The sequence below is a fragment of the Oncorhynchus keta genome, chromosome 11, assembly GCF_023373465.1.
Source record: "Oncorhynchus keta strain PuntledgeMale-10-30-2019 chromosome 11, Oket_V2, whole genome shotgun sequence".
Lineage (NCBI taxonomy): Eukaryota > Metazoa > Chordata > Actinopteri > Salmoniformes > Salmonidae > Oncorhynchus > Oncorhynchus keta.
Window position 1 is genome coordinate 7381847 of NC_068431.1, and position 23875 is coordinate 7405721.

At 49.1% G+C, this 23875-nt stretch overlaps 1 protein-coding gene across 1 annotated transcript in view; it reads right to left on the reverse strand.

The window, feature by feature from the left end:
- Positions 1–23875, reverse strand: part of LOC118373878 (peripheral-type benzodiazepine receptor-associated protein 1) — a gene marked incomplete at its 3' end in the record, with an annotated part of 283366 nt that overhangs the window by 227012 nt on the left and 32479 nt on the right.

Consider the following 23875-nt stretch of genomic DNA (forward strand, 5'->3'; position numbering starts at 1 on the left):
GATTCCAATGGTGCTAATGTTATCCAAAAGCCCTCTTGATACTAGTCATGAAGCAGAAACATACATTCTAATCCCATACTGCCAGTGGGTGGTCCCGGGGATCAAACCCACTACCCTGGCGTTACAAGCACCATGCTCTACCAACTGAGCTACAAAAGGACCAACATACTCCAAACCAGAAGGTGGCAGTAGCGCTTTGGCAGAACTATGTCTGTGTTGCTTAGTTTATGGTCTAGATTCCAATGGTGCTAATGTTACTATTTTGTAGAAAGCCCTCGTTGATACTAGCTAGCAAGATGAAGCAGAAACTATTTAATTCACTCTCCATAATCCCATACTGCCAGTGCCAGCCCATAGTCTCATCCTGTATCCTGTCTGTAGCAGGTGTAAAAAAAAGTCCGATCCTGTAAACTAGTCTGCTGAGGCTAGTCTGTTCATAAGTGTCCTTCTTCAGTCCCATCCTGTATCTGTCTGCTGAGGCTAGTCTGTTCGTAAGTGTCCTCTTCAGTCCCATCCTGTATCTGTCTGCTGAGGCTAGTCTGTTCGTAAGTGTCCTCTCCAGTCTCATCCTGTATCTGTCTGCTGAGGCTAGTCTGTTCATAAGTGTCCTCTTCAGTCCCATCCTGTATCTGTCTGCTGAGGCTAGTCTGTTCATAAGTGTCCTCTCTAGTCCCATCCTGTATCTGTCTGCTGAGGCTAGTCTGTTCATAAGTGTCCTCTCTCAGTCCCATCCTGTATCTGTCTGCTGAGGCTAGTCTGTTCATAAGTGTCCTCTCCAGTCCCATCGTGTATCTGTCTGCTGAGGACTAGTCTGTTCATAAGTGTCCTCTCAGTCCCATCCTGTTTCTGTCTGGAGGCTAGTCTGTTCATAAGTGTCACAGTCTCATCCTGTATCTGTCTGCTGAGGCTAGTCTGTTCATAAGTGTCCTCTCTCCAGTCATCCTGTATCTGTCTGCTGAGGCTAGTCTGTTCATAAGTGTCCTCTTCAGTCCCATCCTGTATCTGTCTGCTGGGGCTAGTCTGTTCATAAGTGTCCTATCTCCCATCCTGTATCTGTCTGCTGAGGCTAGTCTGTCCATAAGTGTCCTTTTTAGTCTCATCCTGTATCTGTCTGCTGGAGGCTAGTCTGTTCATAAGTGTCCTCTTCAGTCTCATCCTGTATCTGTCTGCTGAGGCTAGTCTGTTCATAAGTGTCCTCTCTTCAGTCTCATCCTGTATCTGTCTGCTGAGGCTAGTCTGTTCATAAGTGTCCTCTCTTCAGTCTCATCCTGTATCTGTCTGCTGGAGGCTAGTCTGTTCATAAATGTCCTCTTTCAGTCTCATCCTGTATCTGTCTGCTGAGGCTAGTCTGTTCATAAGTGTCCTCTTCAGTCCCATCCTGTATCTGTCTGCTGAGGCTAGTCTGTTCATAAGTGTCCTCTTCAGTCCCATCCTGTATCTGTCTGCTGAGGCTAGTCTGTTCATAAGTGTCCTCTCTCAGTCCCATCCTGTATCTGTCTGCTGAGGCTAGTCTGTTCATAAGTGTCCTCTCTCAGTCTCATCCTGTATCTGTCTGCTGAGGCTAGTCTGTTCATAAGTGTCCTCTTCAGTCCCATCCTGTATCTGTCTGCTGAGGCTAGTCTGTTCATAAGTGTCCTCTCCCATCCTGTAGTCCCATCCTGTATCTGTCTGCTGAGGCTAGTCTGTTCATAAGTGTCCTCTCTCAGTCCCATCCTGTATCTGTCTGCTGAGGCTAGTCTGTTCATAAGTGTCCTCTCTCAGTCCCATCCTGTGTCCTCTCTCAGTCTGTCTGTATCTGTCTGCTGAGGCTAGTCTGTTCATAAGTGTCCTGTTCATAAGTGTCCTTCAGTCTCATCCTGTATCTGTCTGCTGAGGCTAGTCTGTTCATAAGTGTCCTCTTCAGTCCCATCCTGTATCTGTCTGCTGAGGCTAGTCTGTTCATAAGTGTCCTCTCTCAGTCCCATCCTGTATCTGTCTGCTGAGGCTAGTCTGTTCATAAGTGTCCTCTCTTCAGTCTCATCCTGTATCTGTCTGCTGAGGCTAGTCTGTTCATAAATGTCCTCTTCAGTCTCATCCTGTATCTGTCTGCTGAGGCTAGTCTGTTCATAAGTGTCCTCTTCAGTCCCATCCTGTATCTGTCTGCTGAGGCTAGTCTGTTCATAAGTGTCCTCTTCAGTCCCATCCTGTATCTGTCTGCTGAGGCTAGTCTGTTCATAAGTGTCCTCTCTCCAGTCCCATCCTGTATCTGTCTGCTGAGGCTAGTCTGTTCATAAGTGTCCTCTCTTCAGTCTCATCCTGTATCTGTCTGCTGGGGCTAGTCTGTTCATACGTGTCCTCTTCAGTCCCATCCTGTATCTGTCTGCTGAGGCTAGTCTGTTCATAAGTGTCCTCTCTAGTCCCATCCTGTATCTGTCTGCTGAGGCTAGTCTGTTCATAAGTGTCCTCTCTCTCAGTCTCATCCTGTATCTGTCTGCTGGAGGCTAGTCTGTTCATAAGTGTCCTCTCTTCAGTCCCATCCTGTATCTGTCTGCTGAGGCTAGTCTGTTCATAAGTGTCCTCTCTCCAGTCCCATCCTGTATCTGTCTGCTGAGGCTAGTCTGTTCATAAGTGTCCTCTCTAGTCCCATCCTGTATCTGTCTGCTGAGGCTCTGTTCATAAGTGTATCCTGTATCTGTCTGAGGCTAGTCTGTTCATAAGTGTCCTCTCTCCAGTCTCATCCTGTATCTGTCTGCTGAGGCTAGTCTGTTCATAAGTGTCCTCTCTCCAGTCCCATCCTGTATCTGTCTGCTGAGGCTAGTCTGTTCATAAGTGTCCTCTCCAGTCCCATCCTGTATCTGTCTGCTGAGGCTAGTCTGTTCATAAGTGTCCTCTCTAGTCCCATCCTGTATCTGTCTGCTGAGGCTAGTCTGTTCATAAGTGTCCTCTCTCCAGTCCCATCCTGTATCTGTCTGCTGAGGCTAGTCTGTTCATAAGTGTCCTCTTCAGTCCATCCTGTATCTGTCTGCTGAGGCTAGTCTGTTCATAAGTGTCCTCTTCAGTCCCATCCTGTCCCATCTGTCTGTCTGCTGAGGCTAGTCTGTTCATAAGTGTCCTCTCTCAGTCCCATCCTGTATCTGTCTGCTGAGGCTAGTCTGTTCATAAGTGTCCTCTTCAGTCCCATCCTGTATCTGTCTGCTGAGGCTAGTCTGTTCATAAGTGTCCTCTTCAGTCCCATCCTGTATCTGTCTGCTGAGGCTAGTCTGTTCATAAGTGTCCTCCTGTATCTGTCTGCTGAGGCTGTCTCTTCAGTCCCATCCTGTATCTGTCTGCTGAGGCTAGTCTGTTCATAAGTGTCCTCTTCAGTCCCATCCTGTATCTGTCTGCTGAGGCTAGTCTGTTCATAAGTGTCCTCTCTTCCCAGTCCCATCCTGTATCTGTCTGCTGAGGCTAGTCTGTTCATAAGTGTCCTCTCTCAGTCCCATCCTGTATCTGTCTGCTGAGGCTAGTCTGTTCATAAGTGTCCTCTTCTTCAGTCCCATCCTGTATCTGTCTGCTGAGGCTAGTCTGTTCATAAGTGTCCTCTCTCCCATCCTGTATCTGTCTGCTGAGGCTATCCTAAGTGTCCTCTCTCCAGTCCCATCCTGTATCTGTCTGCTGAGGCTAGTCTGTTCATAAGTGTCCTCTCTCCAGTCCCATCCTGTATCTGTCTGCTGAGGCTAGTCTGTTCATAAGTGTCCTCTCTCCAGTCCCATCCTGTATCTGTCTGCTGAGGCTAGTCTGTTCATAAGTGTCCTCTCTAGTCCCATCCTGTATCTGTCTGCTGAGGCTAGTCTGTTCATAAGTGTCCTCTCTCAGTCCCATCCTGTATCTGTCTGCTGAGGCTAGTCTGTTCATAAGTGTCCTCTCTAGTCCCATCCTGTATCTGTCTGCTGAGGCTAGTCTGTTCATAAGTGTCCTCTCTTCAGTCCCATCCTGTATCTGTCTGCTGAGGCTAGTCTGTTCATAAGTGTCCTCTTCAGTCCCATCCTGTATCTGTCTGCTGAGGCTAGTCTGTTCATAAGTGTCCTCTCTCAGTCCCATCCTGTATCTGTCTGCTGAGGCTGCTGAGTGTCTCTCTTCAGTCCCATCCTGTATCTGTCTGCTGAGGCTAGTCTGTCCCTCTCTTCAGTCTCATCCTGTATCTGTCTGCTGAGGCTAGTCTGTTCATAAGTGTCCTCTCTCTCCAGTCCCATCCTGTATCTGTCTGCTGAGGCTAGTCTGTTCATAAGTGTCCTCTCTCTAGTCCCATCCTGTATCTGTCTGCTGAGGCTAGTCTGTTCATAAGTGTCCTCTCTCAGTCCCATCCTGTATCTGTCTGCTGAGGCTAGTCTGTTCATAAGTGTCCTCTCTAGTCCCATCCTGTATCTGTCTGCTGAGGCTAGTCTGTTCATAAGTGTCCTCTCTGTTCATAGTCCTCTCATCCTGTATCTGTCTGCTGAGGCTAGTCTGTTCATAAGTGTCCTCTCTAGTCCCATCCTGTATCTGTCTGCTGAGGCTAGTCTGTTCATAAGTGTCCTCTTCAGTCTCATCCTGTATCTGTCTGCTGAGGCTAGTCTGTTCATAAGTGTCCTCTCTCAGTCCCATCCTGTATCTGTCTGCTGAGGCTAGTCTGTTCATAAGTGTCCTCTTCAGTCCCATCCTGTATCTGTCTGCTGAGGCTAGTCTGTTCATAAGTGTCCTCTTCTCAGTCTCATCCTGTATCTGTCTGCTGGAGGCTAGTCTGTTCATAAGTGTCCTCTTCAGTCCCATCCTGTATCTGTCTGCTGAGGCTAGTCTGTTCATAAGTGTCCTCTCTAGTCTCATCCTGTATCTGTCTGCTGAGGCTAGTCTGTTCATAAGTGTCCTCTTCAGTCCCATCCTGTATCTATCTGCTGAGGCTAGTCTGTTCGTAAGTGTCCTCTCTCAGTCCCATCCTGTATCTGTCTGCTGAGGCTAGTCTGTTCATAAGTGTCCTCTTCAGTCTCATCCTGTATCTGTCTGCTGAGGCTAGTCTGTTCATAAGTGTCCTCTTCAGTCCCATCCTGTATCTGTCTGCTGAGGCTAGTCTGTTCATAAGTGTCCTCTCTCCCATCCTGTAGTCTGCTGAGGCTATCCTGTATCTGTCTGTCTGAGGCTAGTCTGTTCATAAGTGTCCTCTTCAGTCCCATCCTGTATCTGTCTGCTGAGGCTAGTCTGTTCATAAGTGTCCTCTTCAGTCCCATCCTGTATCTGTCTGCTGAGGCTAGTCTGTTCATAAGTGTCCTCTCTCAGTCCCATCCTGTATCTGTCTGCTGAGGCTAGTCTGTTCATAAGTGTCCTCTTCAGTCCCATCCTGTATCTGTCTGCTGAGGCTAGTCTGTTCATAAGTGTCCTCTCTCAGTCCCATCCTGTATCTGTCTGCTGAGGCTAGTCTGTTCATAAGTGTCCTCTGTTCATAAGTGTCTTCAGTCCCATCCTGTATCTGTCTGCTGAGGCTAGTCTGTTCGTAAGTGTCCTCTTCAGTCCTCCTGTATCTGTCTGCTGAGGCTAGTCTGTTCATAAGTGTCCTCTCTCAGTCCCATCCTGTATCTGTCTGCTGAGGCTAGTCTGTTCATAAGTGTCCTCTTCAGTCCCATCCTGTATCTGTCTGCTGAGGCTAGTCTGTTCATAAGTGTCCTCTTCAGTCCCATCCTGTATCTGTCTGCTGAGGCTAGTCTGTTCATAAGTGTCCTCTTCTAGTCCCATCCTGTATCTGTCTGCTGAGGCTAGTCTGTTCATAAGTGTCCTCTCTCAGTCCCATCCTGTATCTGTCTGCTGAGGCTAGTCTGTTCATAAGTGTCCTCTCCAGTCCCATCCTGTATCTGTCTGCTGAGGCTAGTCTGTTCATAAGTGTCCTCTCTTCAGTCCCATCCTGTATCTGTCTGCTGAGGCTAGTCTGTTCATAAGTGTCCTCTTCAGTCCCATCCTGTATCTGTCTGCTGGAGGCTAGTCTGTTCATAAGTGTCCTCTCTCAGTCCCATCCTGTATCTGTCTGCTGAGGCTAGTCTGTTCATAAGTGTCCTCTCCAGTCTCATCCTGTCTGTCTGCTGAGGCTATCTGTTCATAAGTGTCCTCTTCAGTCTGTATCTGAGGCTAGTCTGTTCATAAGTGTCCTCTCCAGTCCCATCCTGTATCTGTCTGCTGAGGCTAGTCTGTTCATAAGTGTCCTCTTCAGTCTCAGTCCCATCCTGTATCTGTCTGCTGAGGCTAGTCTGTTCATAAGTGTCCTCTTCAGTCTCATCCTGTATCTGTCTGCTGAGGCTAGTCTGTTCATAAGTGTCCTCTTCAGTCCCATCCTGTATCTGTCTGCTGAGGCTAGTCTGTTCATAAGTGTCCTCTTCAGTCCCATCCTGTATCTGTCTGCTGAGGCTAGTCTGTTCATAAGTGTCCTCTCTCAGTCCCATCCTGTATCTGTCTGCTGAGGCTAGTCTGTTCATAAGTGTCCTCCTGTATCTGTCTGCTGAGGCTCTGTTCATGTCCTCTTCAGTCCCATCTGTATCTGTCTGCTGAGGCTAGTCTGTTCATAAGTGTCCTCTTCAGTCCCATCCTGTATCTGTCTGCTGAGGCTAGTCTGTTCATAAGTGTCCTCTTCAGTCCCATCCTGTATCTGTCTGCTGAGGCTAGTCTGTTCATAAGTGTCCTCTCTCAGTCCCATCCTGTATCTGTCTGCTGAGGCTAGTCTGTTCATAAGTGTCCTCTTCAGTCCCATCCTGTATCTGTCTGCTGAGGCTAGTCTGTTCATAAGTGTCCTCTCTCAGTCCCATCCTGTATCTGTCTGCTGAGGCTAGTCTGTTCATAAGTGTCCTCTTCAGTCCCATCCTGTATCTGTCTGCTGAGGCTAGTCTGTTCATAAGTGTCCTCTTCAGTCCCATCCTGTATCTGTCTGCTGAGGCTAGTCTGTTCATAAGTGTCCTCTCTAGTCCCATCCTGTATCTGTCTGCTGAGGCTAGTCTGTTCATAAGTGTCCTCTTCAGTCCCATCCTGTATCTGTCTGCTGAGGCTAGTCTGTTCATAAGTGTCCTCTTCAGTCTCATCCTCCTGTATCTGTCTGCTGGATCTGTCTGCTGGAGGCTAGTCTGTTCATAAGTGTCCTCTTCAGTCCCATCCTGTATCTGTCTGCTGAGGCTAGTCTGTTCATAAGTGTCCTCTTCAGTCCCATCCTGTATCTGTCTGCTGAGGCTAGTCTGTTCATAAGTGTCCTCTCTCAGTCCCATCCTGTATCTGTCTGCTGAGGCTAGTCTGTTCATAAGTGTCCTCTTCAGTCCCATCCTGTATCTGTCTGCTGAGGCTAGTCTGTTCATAAGTGTCCTCTTCAGTCCCATCCTGTATCTGTCTGCTGAGGCTAGTCTGTTCATAAGTGTCCTCTCTCAGTCCCATCCTGTATCTGTCTGCTGAGGCTAGTCTGTTCATAAGTGTCCTCTTCAGTCCCATCCTGTATCTGTCTGCTGAGGCTAGTCTGTTCATAAGTGTCCTCTTCCTCTTCAGTCCCATCCTGTATCTGTCTGCTGAGGCTAGTCTGTTCATAAGTGTCCTCTCTTCAGTCCCATCCTGTATCTGTCTGCTGAGGCTAGTCTGTTCATAAGTGTCCTCTTCAGTCCCATCCTGTATCTGTCTGCTGAGGCTAGTCTGTTCATAAGTGTCCTCTTCCTGTAGTCTAGTCTGTTCATCCTGTCCCATCTGTCTGCTGAGGCTAGTCTGTTCATAAGTGTCCTCTTCAGTCCCATCCTGTATCTGTCTGCTGAGGCTAGTCTGTTCATAAGTGTCCTCTTCAGTCCCATCCTGTATCTGTCTGCTGAGGCTAGTCTGTTCATAAGTGTCCTCTTCAGTCTCATCCTGTATCTGTCTGCTGAGGCTAGTCTGTTCATAAGTGTCCTCTTCAGTCCCATCCTGTATCTGTCTGCTGAGGCTAGTCTGTTCATAAGTGTCCTCTCTCAGTCCCATCCTGTATCTGTCTGCTGAGGCTAGTCTGTTCATAAGTGTCCTCTTCAGTCCCATCCTGTATCTGTCTGCTGAGGCTAGTCTGTTCCTCTCTAGTCCCATCCTGTATCTGTCTGCTGAGTGTCCTCTCTCTTCAGTCCCATCCTGTATCTGTCTGCTGAGGCTAGTCTGTTCATAAGTGTCCTCTTCAGTCCCATCCTGTATCTGTCTGCTGAGGCTAGTCTGTTCGTAAGTGTCCTCTTCAGTCCCATCCTGTATCTGTCTGCTGAGGCTAGTCTGTTCATAAGTGTCCCTTCAGTCCCATCCTGTATCTGTCTGCTGAGGCTAGTCTGTTCATAAGTGTCCTCTCTCAGTCCCATCCTGTATCTGTCTGCTGAGGCTAGTCTGTTCATAAGTGTCCTCTTCAGTCCCATCCTGTATCTGTCTGCTGAGGCTAGTCTGTTCATAAGTGTCCTCTCTCCTCTCTTCAGTCCCATCCTGTATCTGTCTGCTGAGGCTAGTCTGTTCATAAGTGTCCTCTTCAGTCCCATCCTGTATCTGTCTGCTGAGGCTAGTCTGTTCATAAGTGTCCTCTCTTCAGTCCCATCCTGTATCTGTCTGCTGAGGCTAGTCTGTTCATAAGTGTCCTCTCTAGTCCCATCCTGTATCTGTCTGCTGAGGCTAGTCTGTTCATAAGTGTCCTCTCTCAGTCCCATCCTGTATCTGTCTGCTGAGGCTAGTCTGTTCATAAGTGTCCTCTTCAGTCCCATCCTGTATCTGTCTGCTGGAGGCTAGTCTGTTCATAAGTGTCCTCTTCAGTCCCATCCTGTATCTGTCTGCTGAGGCTAGTCTGTTCATAAGTGTCCTCTTTCAGTCCCATCCTGTATCTGTCTGCTGAGGCTAGTCTGTTCATAAGTGTCCTCTCTCAGTCCCATCCTGTATCTGTCTGCTGAGGCTAGTCTGTTCATAAGTGTCCTCTTCAGTCCCATCCTGTATCTGTCTGCTGAGGCTAGTCTGTTCATAAGTGTCCTCTTCAGTCCCATCCTGTATCTGTCTGCTGGAGGCTAGTCTGTTCATAAGTGTCCTCTTCAGTCCCATCCTGTATCTGTCTGCTGAGGCTAGTCTGTTCATAAGTGTCCTCTTCAGTCCCATCCTGTATCTGTCTGCTGAGGCTATCTGTTCATAAGTGTCTCTTTCAGTCCCATCCTGTATCTGTCTGCTGAGGCTAGTCTGTTCATAAGTGTCCTCTTCAGTCCCATCCTGTATCTGTCTGCTGAGGCTAGTCTGTTCATAAGTGTCCTCTCTTCAGTCCCATCCTGTATCTGTCTGCTGAGGCTAGTCTGTTCAAGTGTCCTCTTCAGTCCCATCCTGTATCTGTCTGCTGAGGCTAGTCTGTTCATAAGTGTCCTCTTCAGTCCCATCCTGTATCTGTCTGCTGAGGCTAGTCTGTTCATAAGTGTCCTCTTCAGTCCCATCCTGTATCTGTCTGCTGAGGCTAGTCTGTTCATAAGTGTCCTCTCTTCAGTCCCATCCTGTATCTGTCTGCTGAGGCTAGTCTGTTCATAAGTGTCCTCTTCAGTCCCATCCTGTATCTGTCTGCTGGAGGCTAGTCTGTTCATAAGTGTCCTCTTCAGTCCCATCCTGTATCTGTCTGCTGAGGCTAGTCTGTTCATAAGTGTCCTCTCTTCAGTCCCATCCTGTATCTGTCTGCTGAGGCTAGTCTGTTCATAAGTGTCCTCTTCAGTCCCCTGTATCTGTCTGCTGAGGCTAGTCTGTTCTAAGTGTGTCCCATCCTGTATCTGTCTGCTGAGGCTAGTCTGTTCATAAGTGTCCTCTTCAGTCCCATCCTGTATCTGTCTGCTGAGGCTAGTCTGTTCATAAGTGTCCTCTTCAGTCTCATCCTGTATCTGTCTGCTGAGGCTAGTCTGTTCATAAGTGTCCTCTTCAGTCCCATCCTGTATCTGTCTGCTGAGGCTAGTCTGTTCATAAGTGTCCTCTTCAGTCCCATCCTGTATCTGTCTGCTGAGGCTAGTCTGTTCATAAGTGTCCTCTCTTCAGTCCCATCCTGTATCTGTCTGCTGAGGCTAGTCTGTTCATAAGTGTCCTCTTTCAGTCCCATCCTGTATCTGTCTGCTGAGGCTAGTCTGTTCATAAGTGTCCTCTCTCAGTCCCATCCTGTATCTGTCTGCTGAGGCTAGTCTGTTCATAAGTGTCCTCTTCAGTCCCATCCTGTATCTGTCTGCTGAGGCTAGTCTGTTCATAAGTGTCCTCTTCAGTCCCATCCTGTATCTGTCTGCTGAGGCTAGTCTGTTCATAAGTGTCCTCTCTTCAGTCCCATCCTGTATCTGTCTGCTGAGGCTAGTCTGTTCATAAGTGTCCTCTCTAGTCCCATCCTGTATCTGTCTGCTGAGGCTAGTCTGTTCATAAGTGTCCTCTTCAGTCCCATCCTGTATCTGTCTGCTGAGGCTAGTCTGTTCGTAAGTGTCCTCTTCAGTCTCATCCTGTATCTGTCTGCTGAGGCTAGTCTGTTCATAAGTGTCCTCTTCAGTCCCATCCTGTATCTGTCTGCTGAGGCTAGTCTGTTCGTAAGTGTCCTCTTCAGTCCCATCCTGTATCTGTCTGCTGAGGCTAGTCTGTTCATAAGTGTCCTCTCTTCAGTCCCATCCTGTATCTGTCTGCTGGAGGCTAGTCTGTTCATAAGTGTCCTCTCTTCAGTCCCATCCTGTATCTGTCTGCTGAGGCTAGTCTGTTCATAAGTGTCCTCTTCAGTCCCATCCTGTATCTGTCTGCTGAGGCTAGTCTGTTCATAAGTGTCCTCTCTCAGTCCCATCCTGTATCTGTCTGCTGAGGCTAGTCTGTTCATAAGTGTCCTCTCTTCAGTCCCATCCTGTATCTGTCTGCTGAGGCTAGTCTGTTCATAAGTGTCCTCTTCAGTCCCATCCTGTATCTGTCTGCTGAGGCTAGTCTGTTCATAAGTGTCCTCTCTTCAGTCCCATCCTGTATCTGTCTGCTGAGGCTAGTCTGTTCATAAGTGTCCTCTTCAGTCCCATCCTGTATCTGTCTGCTGAGGCTAGTCTGTTCATAAGTGTCCTCTTCAGTCCCATCCTGTATCTGTCTGCTGAGGCTAGTCTGTTCATAAGTGTCCTCTTTCAGTCCCATCCTGTATCTGTCTGCTGGAGGCTAGTCTGTTCATAAGTGTCCTCTCTTCAGTCCCATCCTGTATCTGTCTGCTGAGGCTAGTCTGTTCATAAGTGTCCTCTCTTCAGTCCCATCCTGTATCTGTCTGCTGAGGCTAGTCTGTTCATAAGTGTCCTCTTCAGTCCCATCCTGTATCTGTCTGCTGAGGCTAGTCTGTTCATAAGTGTCCTCTTCAGTCCCATCCTGTATCTGTCTGCTGAGGCTAGTCTGTTCATAAGTGTCCTCTTCAGTCCCATCCTGTATCTGTCTGCTGAGGCTAGTCTGTTCATAGTCCCATCCTGTATCTGTCTGCTCTTTCAGTCCCATCCTGTATCTGTCTGCTGAGGCTAGTCTGTTCATAAGTGTCCTCTCTCAGTCCCATCCTGTATCTGTCTGCTGAGGCTAGTCTGTTCATAAGTGTCCTCTTCAGTCCCATCCTGTATCTGTCTGCTGAGGCTAGTCTGTTCATAAGTGTCCTCTCTTCAGTCCCATCCTGTATCTGTCTGCTGAGGCTAGTCTGTTCGTAAGTGTCCTCTTCAGTCCCATCCTGTATCTGTCTGCTGAGGCTAGTCTGTTCATAAGTGTCCTCTCTTCAGTCCCATCCTGTATCTGTCTGCTGAGGCTAGTCTGTTCATAAGTGTCCTCTTCAGTCCCATCCTGTATCTGTCTGCTGGAGGCTAGTCTGTTCATAAGTGTCCTCTTCAGTCCCATCCTGTATCTGTCTGCTGAGGCTAGTCTGTTCATAAGTGTCCTCTTTCAGTCCCATCCTGTATCTGTCTGCTGAGGCTAGTCTGTTCATAAGTGTCCTCTCTTCAGTCTCATCCTGTATCTGTCTGCTGGAGGCTAGTCTGTTCATAAGTGTCCTCTTCAGTCCCATCCTGTATCTGTCTGCTGGAGGCTAGTCTGTTCATAAGTGTCCTCTTCAGTCCCATCCTGTATCTGTCTGCTGGAGGCTAGTCTGTTCATAAGTGTCCTCTTCAGTCCCATCCTGTATCTGTCTGCTGAGGCTAGTCTGTTCATAAGTGTCCTCTCTTCAGTCCCATCCTGTATCTGTCTGCTGAGGCTAGTCTGTTCATAAGTGTCCTCTTCAGTCCCATCCTGTATCTGTCTGCTGAGGCTAGTCTGTTCATAAGTGTCCTCTTCAGTCCCATCCTGTATCTGTCTGCTGAGGCTAGTCTGTTCATAAGTGTCCTCTTTCAGTCTCATCCTGTATCTGTCTGCTGAGGCTAGTCTGTTCATAAGTGTCCTCTTCAGTCCCATCCTGTATCTGTCTGCTGAGGCTAGTCTGTTCATAAGTGTCCTCTTCAGTCTCATCCTGTATCTGTCTGCTGGAGGCTAGTCTGTTCATAAGTGTCCTCTTCAGTCCATCCTGTATCTGTCTGCTGAGGCTAGTCTGTTCATAAGTGTCCTCTTCAGTCCCATCCTGTATCTGTCTGCTGGAGGCTAGTCTGTTCATAAGTGTCCTCTTCAGTCTCATCCTGTATCTGTCTGCTGAGGCTAGTCTGTTCATAAGTGTCCTCTCTTCAGTCCCATCCTGTATCTGTCTGCTGAGGCTAGTCTGTTCATAAGTGTCCTCTTCAGTCCCATCCTGTATCTGTCTGCTGAGGCTAGTCTGTTCGTAAGTGTCCTCTTCAGTCCCATCCTGTATCTGTCTGCTGAGGCTAGTCTGTTCATAAGTGTCCTCTCTCAGTCCCATCCTGTATCTGTCTGCTGAGGCTAGTCTGTTCATAAGTGTCCTCTTCAGTCCCATCCTGTATCTGTCTGCTGAGGCTAGTCTGTTCATAAGTGTCCTCTCTTCAGTCCCATCCTGTATCTGTCTGCTGAGGCTAGTCTGTTCATAAGTGTCCTCTCTTCAGTCCCATCCTGTATCTGTCTGCTGAGGCTAGTCTGTTCATAAGTGTCCTCTCTCAGTCCATCCTGTATCTGTCTGCTGAGGCTAGTCTGTTCATAAGTGTCCTCTCTAGTCCCATCCTGTATCTGTCTGCTGAGGCTAGTCTGTTCGTAAGTGTCCTCTCTTCAGTCCCATCCTGTATCTGTCTGCTGAGGCTAGTCTGTTCATAAGTGTCCTCTCTAGTCCCATCCTGTATCTGTCTGCTGAGGCTAGTCTGTTCGTAAGTGTCCTCTCTTCAGTCCCATCCTGTATCTGTCTGCTGAGGCTAGTCTGTTCATAAGTGTCCTCTCTCTCGTCCCATCCTGTATCTGTCTGCTGAGGCTAGTCTGTTCATAAGTGTCCTCTCTTCAGTCCCATCCTGTATCTGTCTGCTGAGGCTAGTCTGTTCGTGTCCTCTCTTCAGTCCCAAGTGTCCTCTCTCAGTCCCATCCTGTATCTGTCTGCTGGAGGCTAGTCTGTTCATAAGTGTCCTCTCTTCAGTCCCATCCTGTATCTATCTGCTGAGGCTAGTCTGTTCATAAGTGTCCTCTCTCAGTCCCATCCTGTATCTGTCTGCTGAGGCTAGTCTGTTCATAAGTGTCCTCTCTCAGTCCCATCCTGTATCTGTCTGCTGAGGCTAGTCTGTTCATAAGTGTCCTCTCTTCAGTCCCATCCTGTATCTGTCTGCTGAGGCTAGTCTGTTCATAAGTGTCCTCTCTAGTCCCATCCTGTATCTGTCTGCTGAGGCTAGTCTGTTCGTAAGTGTCCTCTCTTCAGTCCCATCCTGTATCTGTCTGCTGAGGCTAGTCTGTTCATAAGTGTCCTCTCTAGTCCCATCCTGTATCTGTCTGCTGAGGCTAGTCTGTTCATAAGTGTCCTCTTCAGTCCCATCCTGTATCTGTCTGCTGAGGCTAGTCTGTTCATAAGTGTCCTCTCTTCAGTCCCATCCTGTATCTGTCTGCTGAGGCTAGTCTGTTCGTAAGTGTCCTCTTCAGTCTCATCCTGTATCTGTCTGCTGAGGCTAGTCTGTTCATAAGTGTCCTCTTCAGTCCCATCCTGTATCTGTCTGCTGAAGGCTAGTCTGTTCGTAAGTGTCCTCTTCAGTCTCATCCTGTATCTGTCTGCTGGAGGCTAGTCTGTTAATAAGTGTCCTCTTCAGTCCCATCCTGTATCTGTCTGCTGAGGCTAGTCTGTTCATAAGTGTCCTCTTCAGTCTCATCCTGTATCTGTCTGCTGGAGGCTAGTCTGTTCATAAGTGTCCTCTTCAGTCCCATCCTGTATCTGTCTGCTGAGGCTAGTCTGTTCGTAAGTGTCCTCTTCAGTCCCATCCTGTATCTGTTTGCTGAGGCTAGTCTGTTCATAAGTGTCCTCTTCAGTCCCATCCTGTATCTGTCTGCTGAGGCTAGTCTGTTCATAAGTGTCCTCTCTTCAGTCCCATCCTGTATCTGTCTGCTGAGGCTAGTCTGTTCATAAGTGTCCTCTCTAGTCCCATCCTGTATCTGTCTGCTGAGGCTAGTCTGTTCGTAAGTGTCCTCTCTTCAGTCCCATCCTGTATCTGTCTGCTGAGGCTAGTCTGTTCATAAGTGTCCTCTCTAGTCCCATCCTGTATCTGTCTGCTGAGGCTAGTCTGTTCATAAGTGTCCTCTCTAGTCCCATCCTGTATCTGTCTGCTGAGGCTAGTCTGTTCATAAGTGTCCTCTCTTCAGTCCCATCCTGTATCTGTCTGCTGAGGCTAGTCTGTTCATAAGTGTCCTCTCTAGTCCCATCCTGTATCTGTCTGCTGAGGCTAGTCTGTTCGTAAGTGTCCTCTCTTCAGTCCCATCCTGTATCTGTCTGCTGAGGCTAGTCTGTTCATAAGTGTCCTCTCTAGTCCCATCCTGTATCTGTCTGCTGAGGCTAGTCTGTTCGTAAGTGTCCTCTCTTCAGTCCCATCCTGTATCTGTCTGCTGAGGCTAGTCTGTTCATAAGTGTCCTCTCTAGTCCCATCCTGTATCTGTCTGCTGAGGCTAGTCTGTTCATAAGTGTCCTCTCTAGTCCCATCCTGTATCTGTCTGCTGAGGCTAGTCTGTTCATAAGTGTCCTCTCTAGTCCCATCCTGTATCTGTCTGCTGAGGCTAGTCTGTTCGTAAGTGTCCTCTCTTCAGTCCCATCCTGTATCTATCTGCTGAGGCTAGTCTGTTCATAAGTGTCCTCTCTTCAGTCCCATCCTGTATCTGTCATCGATTCATCGTCGTCGGACAACCTGGCGATGACAGATTAGGGGTGTCAACTAGCGCGCCACAGCTAGTTAAACAGAGACCCCCCATCTAATACACCCTCCAAATTTACACACACTCCACGAATAACACTGCTGTTACCCCTAACACACACGCCCAGCACTTCCCTACCCACCCGCCCCTATATCTACACAACAGGAGAGGCCTCTGTGGGTCATACTGTTAATACTGCCCTGTGGCACTGGCCAAAATTAGAAAGCACTATCTGGATGTGACCCCTAACGCTGCCTGCCTGCCTGCCTGCCTGCCTGCCTGCCTGCCTGCCTGCCTGTCTGCCTACCTGTCTGTCTGTCTGTCTGTCTGTCTGTCTGTCTGTCTGTCTGTCTGTCTGTCTGTCTGTCTGTCTGTCTGTCTGTCTGTCTGTCTGTCTGCCTGCCTGCCTGCCTGCCTGCCTGCCTGCCTACCTGTCTGCCTGTCTGTCTGTCTGCCTGCCTGCCTGCCTGCCTGCCTGCCTGTCTGTCTGTCTGTCTGTCTGTCTGTCTGTCTGTCTGTCTGTCTGCCTAGTGGTTGGGTGATGCTATTGACATGTTTCCACAGGTCAGTCTTCAGATTGTGGAGCTTTTTAAAATGGAAGAAATTATGTTTTGTCAAAAACAAGACTTTTCCTCTCATGCTAGCTAGCAATTTCATTCTCTTCTAGGTACAATATAGCTACAAATTGACCATGAACGCCAAATCAATCATGTGACATACAAACCCATCCCCAACCCCCACCTCCAACCTGCTGTAAGGTGACCTCCTCTCATACATGTGAAAATGTTTCACCTGCCCTTTCCAAAGAGTGGCAGCTGGTCTACCCACTATCCTCTATTAAAGACCCAGAGGTCATCTCTGATTTAACACCCAATAACCGCTCTGTTCACTGGCCTTCCAGCAACAGCCTCTATATTCATTGGCCTTCCAGCAACCACCTCTATATTCATTGGCCTTCCAGCAACCACCTCTATATTCATTGGCCTTCCTGCAACAACCTCTATATTCATTGGCCTTCCAGCAACAGCCTCTATATTCATTGGCCTTCCAGCAACAACCTCTATATTCATTGGCCTTCCAGCAACAGCCTCTATATTCATTGGCCTTCCAGCAACAACCTCTATATTCATTGGCCTTCCAGCAACAACCTCTATATTCATTGGCCTTCCAGCAACAACCTCTATATTCATTGGCCTTCCTGCAACAACCTCTATATTCATTGGCCTTCCAGCAACAACCTCTATATTCATTGGCCTTCCAGCAACAACCTCTATATTCATTGGCCTTCCTGCAACAACCTCTACATTCATTGGCCTTCCAGCAACAACCTCTATATTCATTGGCCTTCCTGCAACAACCTCTACATTCATTGGCCTTCCAGCAACAACCTCTATATTCATTGGCCTTCCAGCAACAACCTCTATATTCATTGGCCTTCCAGCAACAACCTCTACATTCATTGGCCTTCCTGCAACAACCTCTACATTCATTGGCCTTCCTGCAACAGAACATTGATCGACTCAGTCTCGTTGGTGGGTCTACCGCTGGCATCCCGTCTTATAATCAGCTCATAGCCTACGCATAAATACATTACATTTACCACAGCCAGGGTCGTGTGTGTGTGCGTGCGTGCGTGTGTGTGTGTGCGTGTGCGCGTGCGCGTGTGCGTGTGTGTGCGTGTGTGTGTGTGTGCGTGTGTGTGTTAATGAGGGTGTCAGACATGCAGATGACGTCGTCTGGCCTTTAAAAAGTCACAAGATGGTGGAGACAAAAGGGGCACCAAACGATTCCATTAAGTGCAGCATCGGCACAAATTGGAGTTGTATCCTCCACCGTCGTAGCCTGGAGATGATTTGGTCTCTCCTGCCTCCCTTTTCCTGGATCCTCCATCACAGCTTAAACACTGACTGCTTCAAAAGGATGTGAAGCCTTAATCTCGTCAAAGAGAATTGCATATTGCATATGCACATCAACCCCTCCATGCCCCACCATCGCTCCCACCCACTCCATCACTGCTACAATCACTCCTACCCCCACCATCGCTCCCACCCACTCCATCACTGCTACAACCCCTCCATGCCCCACCATCGCTCCCACCCACTCCATCACTGCTACAACCCCTCCATGCCCCACCATCGCTCCCACCCACTCCATCACTGCTACAACCCCTCCATGCCCCACCATCGCTCCCACCCACTCCATCACTGCTACAACCCCTCCATGCCCCACCATCGCTCCCACCCACTCCATCACTGCTACAACCCCTCCTACCCCCACCATCACTCCCACCCACTCCATCACTGCTACAACCCCTCCATGCCCCACCATCGCTCCCACCCACTCCATCACTGCTACAACCCCTCCACCCCCCACCATCGCTCCCACCCACTCCATCACTGCTACAATCACTCCTACCCCCACCATCACTCCCACCCACTCCATCACTGCTACAATCACTCCTACCCCCAACATCACTCCCACCCACTCCATCACTGCTACAACCCCTCCATGCCCCACCATCACTCCCACCCACTCCATCACTGCTACAACCCCTCCATGCCCCACCATCGCTCCCACCCACTCCATCACTGCTACAATCACTCCTACCCCCAACATCACTCCCACCCACTCCATCACTGCTACAATCACTCCTACCCCCCCATCACTCCCACCCACTCCATCACTGCTACAACCCCTCCATGCCCCACCATCACTCCCACCCACTCCATCACTGCTACAACCCCTCCATGCCCCACCATCGCTCCCACCCACTCCATCACTGCTACAACCCCTCCATGCCCCACCATCACTCCCACCCACTCCATCACTGCTACAACCCCTCCATGCCCCACCATCGCTCCCACCCACTCCATCACTGCTACAACCCCTCCATGCCCCACCATCACTCCCACCCACTCCATCACTGCTACAACCCCTCCATGCCCCACCATCGCTCCCACCCACTCCATCACTGCTACAACCCCTCCATGCCCCACCATCGCTCCCACCCACTCCATCACTGCTACAACCCCTCCATGCCCCACCATCGCTCCCACCCACTCCATCACTGCTACAACCCCTCCATGCCCCACCATCGCTCCCACCCACTCCATCACTGCTACAACCCCTCCTTGCCCCACCATCGCTCCCACCCACTCCATCACTGCTACAACCCCTCCATGCCCCACCATCACTCCCACCCACTCCATCACTGCTACAATCACTCCTACCCCCAACATCACTCCCACCCACTCCATCACTGCTACAATCACTCCTACCCCCACCATCACTCCCACCCACTCCATCACTGCTACAATCACTCCATGCCCCACCATCACTCCCACCCACTCCATCACTGCTACAATCACTCCTACCCCCAACATCACTCCCACCCACTCCATCACTGCTACAATCACTCCTACCCCCACCATCGCTCCCACCCACTCCATCACTGCTACAATCACTCCTACCCCCACCATCACTCCCACCCACTCCATCACTGCTACAATCACTCCTACCCCCAACATCACTCCCACCCACTCCATCACTGCTACAATCACTCCTACCCCCAACATCGCTCCCACCCACTCCATCACTGCTACAATCACTCCTACCCCAACATCACTCCCACCCACTCCATCACTGCTACAATCACTCCTACCCCCAACATCGCTCCCACCCACTCCATCACTGCTACAATCACTCCTACCCCCACCATCACTCCCACCCACTCCATCACTGCTACAATCACTCCTACCCCCAACATCACTCCCACCCACTCCATCACTGCTACAACCCCTCCATGCCCCACCATCACTCCCACCCACTCCATCACTGCTACAATCACTCCTACCCCCATCATCGCTCCCACCCACTCCATCACTGCTACAATCACTCCTACCCCCAACATCACTCCCACCCACTCCATCACCACTTCCCCCACCATCATCCTACCATCACGGGTAAATAGTAAAAATGCCTACTACCTCAAATTAAGTGTATAAAATGTACTCACAGTAAGCATGTGATACACACATGGAAAGATCATTCATCTACCAGACAGACAGGGCAGGGCTGTCCACCAGCCAGAATGGGGGAATCGCATCAAATGATTGTATAATACATTAACACATCCCACCAGCCCAGCCCAGGAGGGCCCAGTGCTTACCTCTCTCTCCTGGTCCCAGAATGAATCACTCCATCACTGTCATCACAACAACGTTGGGCTAGCACCCCTCTCCAGAGACTCTCAGTATAATCCTCTACCATGCTACCAACTGGTTGGGCTAGCTCCCCTCTCCAGAGACTCTCAGTATAATTCTCTACTATGCTACCAACTGGTTGGGCTAGCTCCCCTCTCCAGATACTCAGTATAATCCTCCACCATGCTACCAACTGGTTGGGCTAGCTCCCCTCTCCAGAGACTCTCAATATAATCCTCTGGCCCTCAACATGCTACCAACTGGTTGGGCTAGCTCCCCTCTCCAGAGACTCTCAATATAATCCTCTGGCCCTCAACATGCTACCAACTGGTTGGGCTAGCTCCCCTCTCCAGAGACTCTCAGTATAATCCTCAACATGCTACCAACTGGTTGGGATAGCTCCCCTCTCCAGAGACTCTCAATATAATCCTCTGGCCCTCAACATGCTACCAACTGGTTGGGCTAGCTCCACTCTCCAGAGACTCTCAGTATAATCCTCTACCATGCTACCAACTGGTTGGGCTAGCTCCCCTCTCCAGAGACTCTCAGTATAATCCTCTACTATGATACCAACTGGTTGGGCTAGCTCCCCTCTCCAGAGACTCTCAATATAATCCTCTGGCCCTCAACATGCTACCAACTGGTTGGGCTAGCTCCCCTCTCCAGAGACTCTCAATATAATCCTCTGGCCCTCAACATGCTACCAACTGGTTGGGCTAGCTCCACTCTCCAGAGACTCTCAGTATAATCCTCTACCATGCTACCAACTGGTTGGGCTAGCTCCCCTCTCCAGAGACTCTAGACTCTAGGTAGGTGATAGAGGAGTAGGAAGAGAGAGGTAAATGAGGAGACAGGAGGGAGGGGTAGGAAGAGAGAGGTAAATGAGGAGACACGAGGGAGGGGTAGGAAGAGAGAGGTAAATGAGGAGACAGGAGGGAGGGGTAGGAAGAGAGAGGTAAATGAGGAGACAGGAGGGAGGGGTAGGAAGAGAGAGGTAAATGAGGAGACAGGAGGGAGGGGTAGGAAGAGAGAGGTAAATGAGGAGACAGGAGGGAGGGGTAGGAAGAGAGGGGTAAATGAGGAGACAGGAGGGAGGGGTAGGAAGAGAGAGGTAAATGAGGAGACAGGAGGGAGGGGTAGGAAGAGAGAGGTAAATGAGGAGACAGGAGGAAGGGGTAGGAAGAGAGAGGTAAATGAGGAGACAGGAGGGAGGGGTAGGAAGAGAGAGCGGTAGGAAGAGAGAGGTAAATGAGGAGACAGGAGGGAGGGGTAGGAAGAGAGAGGTAAATGAGGAGACAGGAGGGAGGGGTAGGAAGAGAGAGGTAAATGAGGAGACAGGAGGGAGGAGTAGGAAGAGAGAGCGGTAGGAAGAGAGAGGTAAATGAGGAGACAGGAGGGAGGGGTAGGTGAAGAAAACAAGGAGAGAGAGATGCTCTGTTTTTATTTCATGAGTGGAAACACTCCGTCTCTAGGTCGTTGTTCAATGATGGAGGATTTGACATGGACCAGGGAATCAAGACCATCCAACACATTATGAAAGAGCATCAAGGATAGACAGCAGAGAGAGGAGAAAATGACAGTGTCTCGAGGTATAGAATGTTCCTGAGGCTGAGAGAGGAGAACATGACAGTGTCTAGAGGTGTAGAATGTTCCTGAGGCTGAGAGAGGAGAACATGACAGTGTCTAGAGGTGTAGAATGTTCCTGAGGCTGAGAGAGGAGAACATGACAGTGTCTAGAGGTGTAGAATGTTCCTGAAGCAGAGAGAGGAGAACATGACAGTGTCTAGAGGTGTAGAATATTCCTGAGGCTGAGAGAGGAGAACATCAGTGTCTAGAGGTGTAGAATGTTCCTGAGGCTGAGAGAGGAGAACATGACAGTGTCTAGAGGTGTAGAATGTTCCTGAAGCAGAGAGAGGAGAACATGACAGTGTCTAGAGGTGTAGAATGTTCCTGAAGCAGAGAGAGGAGAACATGACAGTGTCTAGAGGTGTAGAATGTTCCTGAGGCTGAGAGAGGAGAACATGACAGTGTCTAGAGGTGTAGAATGTTCCTGAGGCTGAGAGAGGAGAACATCAGTGTCTAGAGGTGTAGGTTCCTGAAGCAGAGAGAGGAGAACATGACAGTGTCTAGAGGTGTAGAATGTTCCTGAAGCAGAGAGAGGAGAACATGACAGTGTCTAGAGGTGTAGAATGTTCCTGAGGCTGAGAGAGGAGAACATGACAGTGTCTAGAGGTGTAGAATGTTCCTGAGGCTGAGAGAGGAGAACATGACAGTGTCTAGAGGTGTAGAATGTTCCTGAAGCTGAGAGAGGAGAACATGACAGTGTCTAGAGGTGTAGAATGTTCCTGAGGCTGAGAGAGGAGAACATCAGTGTCTAGAGGTGTAGAATGTTCCTGAAGCTGAGAGAGGAGAACATGACAGTGTCTAGAGGTGTAGAATGTTCCTGAGGCTGAGAGAGGAGAACATGACAGTGTCTAGAGGTGTAGAATGTTCCTGAAGCTGAGAGAGGAGAACATGACAGTGTCTAGAGGTGTAGAATGTTCCTGAGGTAGAGAGAGAACATCAGTGTCTAGAGGTATAGAATGTTCCTGAAGCAGAGAGAGGAGAACATGACAGTGTCTAGAGGTGTAGAATGTTCCTGAGGCTGAGAGAGGAGAACATGACAGTGTCTAGAGGTGTAGAATGTTCCTGAGGCTGAGAGAGGAGAACATGACAGTGTCTAGAGGTGTAGAATGTTCCTGAGGCTGAGAGAGGAGAACATGACAGTGTCTAGAGGTGTAGAATATTCCTGAGGCTGAGAGAGGAGAACATGACAGTGTCTAGAGGTGTAGAATGTTCCTGAGGCTGAGAGAGGAGAACATGACAGTGTCTAGAGGTGTAGAATGTTCCTGAAGCAGAGAGAGGAGAACATGACAGTGTCTAGAGGTGTAGAATGTTCCTGAGGCTGAGAGAGGAGAACATGACAGTGTCTAGAGGTGTAGAATGTTCCTGAGGTAGAGAGAGAACATCAGTGTCTAGAGGTATAGAATGTTCCTGAAGCAGAGAGAGGAGAACATGACAGTGTCTAGAGGTGTAGAATGTTCCTGAGGCTGAGAGGACAACATCCGTGTCTAGAGGTATAGAATATTCCTGAGGCTGAGGAGAACATCAGTGTCTAGAGGTGTAGAATGTTCCTGAGGCTGAGAGCAGTACGATGAAGATTTCCACCTATAATAACACCAAAACAGTGCTGTGCAAGTACTACCAGATCAATGATACAAAGATACCTAGATAATATCCGGAATCTTCACAATCCAGCCAGGCTCATCAGCTCAGAGTCACATACAGCTACAGTAATTGAAAGCTCTTTCAGTAACACAGCCTCAACCCCCAGCCCCCAAACCCTCCAGCAGCACACTCTCAGTGGTTCTCATTGTGTAAGAGATTGATTGGTGATATAGGTTTCATCTGGCTGAGCATCCAGCTGGCAGGCTCCTGGGTCACACTGAGGGCAGGGAGTCAAACCTCAGAGGAACCGGGGAGAAGGTGACGACCGACTGTCTGAGAAGATGAGGGGTTTAAATACGTCTGTCGTGAAGTAAACCCTAGAGTGGAGAAATAGAGACACATAGAGAGAGAGAGAGAGACAGACCGACAGAGAGAGAGTGACAGACAGCGACAGACAGAGAGAGACAGACAGACAGACAGAGAGAGACAGAGAGAGAGAGAGAGACAGACAGAGAGAGAGAGAGACAGACAGACAGACAGAGAGAGACAGACAGCGACAGAGAGAGACAGACAGACAGACAGAGAGAGATTGGGACAAAATCAAGCTTTTACAAGTCGTCATGCATTTGATCTATCCCACGGGGTCAGCATGCAGAGCCTAGTTTGAGGAGCGGAATAGCCTGCCAGTCAGACAGCGTGAGACTAGCTCCTCAGCTACTGTACTGAAGCCTGTATTTGTAAACCCAGTCATTGCGCAACAAATAACAATTCAAAATGCAATCGCCTGTTAAAACCTGTTTGCGGCCACGATTTAAAAATGAGCTACTTTTATTTCTCAATCTCAACTTCGTAAAGCTCGTGTCCTATTTGCCATTCGGACGTGTAGAATATAGCCGTTGACTATCAGCGCGTTTACCAACCACTTTGCAATGTAAGATGGAGGCTGTAGAATTATTTGAAACTTGGAACGTTTTGCTTTACTTCAAATAATGAGGCATGTTTTATCGTCCTTCGAAGTAGCCAAAATCCAACCCATAGAAACGTGGAGACTTTTTTATAGACTTCCTCACGCGGATTAACCAGCATTTCTCTCTCGTTCTATTGGTCTCATATCAATTTTCTTTCGTTGTCCGAAAGCCACAATCCTAGTCATATTAGCAAGTAGTTGCTATTAGAGTCCCCCTCTCTTTCTAAGTTTCTAACAGAGACGTATTGAACTGCCCACAATTAGGTGCGCG